We start from the raw sequence: 1,855 nt of genomic DNA, 5'->3' as shown, positions 1-1,855 counted from the left end.
GAGACAAGTCTGAGGACTGGCCACCTCTCCCAGCGAGGCTCTCTCCCACGCACGCTGGGTGGGATCTCTCACCCCCTTCAGCCTTTTGGTCACTGGAGTCCACGATTCCATGAACCTGTGTTGCTGTCGCAGCCCTCTCCTCCTGCCCTTCTGGTTTTCCCTCCATTCCCCCCACCCCACCATTCACCACCCATATGCTGTATCCGCTACTGGCTTTTGTGATCCGTGGTTGCTAGGGTTGGGAGCTATAAAAAGCCCGTGCATTTAAATTCTGTTTGAGTTGAGTAGCTTTGCTCATATCTCATGACAGTGAACTGAACTCGGGCTGCCAGGGGTGAAAGGGTGATGGCTGGCTGCAATGTGCAAAATTCATCCTCCGTGAAGGAGAAATGTAAAGTGGAAGTACTATACGGTACCTTATTGTGTAAAAAGAGAAGCAGTTATTATAATTAGTTTAATGCTTAAGAAGGGAAGTAATTTTACCTACTTAATACTGGAAAGACAGCTTAAACCCTTGGGACTAACCTAGCCTCTCTTCCACCTCTAGGAACGAGGGAAGATGCTGATGATGTATATAGATCAGAATATATGCTCTGAAATGTGTCTCATGGGCGGAAATGAATTCACCTGGAGCTCTTTAGACTCTACTTGTCTGGTTCCCCTAAAAATAGTGACATGATATTTCCAATCAGGGGCAGCCCATGGCCAGGGAACAGAGGGAAGGAAATCACTGACTTCTGGGAACATAGCCTTTGCTAACCTGTAAGCTCCTTGAGATAATAGTAAGTCCGTGAGATGCTCAGTCTGTATCCTGGACGCATGCACAACAGAGAAAGTACTTGATAACTGTCCTTAATATGGTGCTCTAAGCACATGCCTCCCTTGGGCCAATAATGCCCTTTACTAAGTGCAGTGGAAGAAAAGAGTACTAGTTCGTGGTGGTTCTCTGGCCAGGTCTGCCTCTACACAGGGCAACAGTAAGCTTTGGAGATCTCTGTCTTAACAAGACAGGGACCAGTCATTTAGGAAAACAGTGTAGACACTATTTTGAGGATAATTACAAGGACTTACCTTTTAGAAGTAAATACCTTTGTTGAGTGCCTATAAGCACTGTTGTCATCTCATTTGATTTTATAACTGTGGAATGTCTCATTAGTTTCTTCATTTATATATGAGGAGACCAAGTGAAGCTCAGAGAGGTGAAATTGCTCAGTTACAGCTAGTGAGTGGTGATTTTGGAATTTAAACTCAGGTACGTGTGCATGCTAGTTGCTTCAGTCATATTTGACTCTTTGTGACCTCATGGACAACAACACTGGAGTGGGTAACTGTTCTCTTCTCCAAGGGATCTTCCCGACCCAAGGATCAAACCCAGGTCTCCTGTGTTGCAGGTGGATTCTTTACCATCTGAGCCACCAGGAAAGCCCTGACACTAGTAGGTGCTCAGTAAATAGTTGTGGAATGAGTGAATGAGTTTCCCCTTTCCACTTTTTCTCCATCAGCCTATCTTGTCTTCTTCCCCCATCCTCCTCTGACTTGGCCTGGTGTTCCAAACTGCCGTTGACCTGCATTTAAAGGTGCCGGATGAGGCTGCTGTTAAAACCCAGGGCTCCTTTCCTGGCTGGAAGGGTCTGGCCCTTTTCTAACCCAACCCAGGTCACTTCTCTGGCATCCAGGCAAAGGCCCAGAGTTGATCCAGGTAAATCTGGATCGAGAAGAGGGACAGTGGGGGAGGTGAAGCCTGCAAAGGAGTGAGGCAACAGGCAAGGCCAGAACAAAGGTGGCTGAAGACAACTGCAACATTTTCCAGAAGGGTCAGGTCCTTTGGGATGCCCAGTAGATATTAGCCCAACGG

The sequence above is a fragment of the Bos grunniens genome, chromosome 4 (genome assembly GCF_055505025.1).
Source record: "Bos grunniens cultivar Pamir isolate PY7600 chromosome 4, Bosgru_T2T1.0, whole genome shotgun sequence".
Classification (NCBI taxonomy): domain Eukaryota; kingdom Metazoa; phylum Chordata; class Mammalia; order Artiodactyla; family Bovidae; genus Bos; species Bos grunniens.
This window is presented reverse-complemented; position numbering follows the sequence as displayed.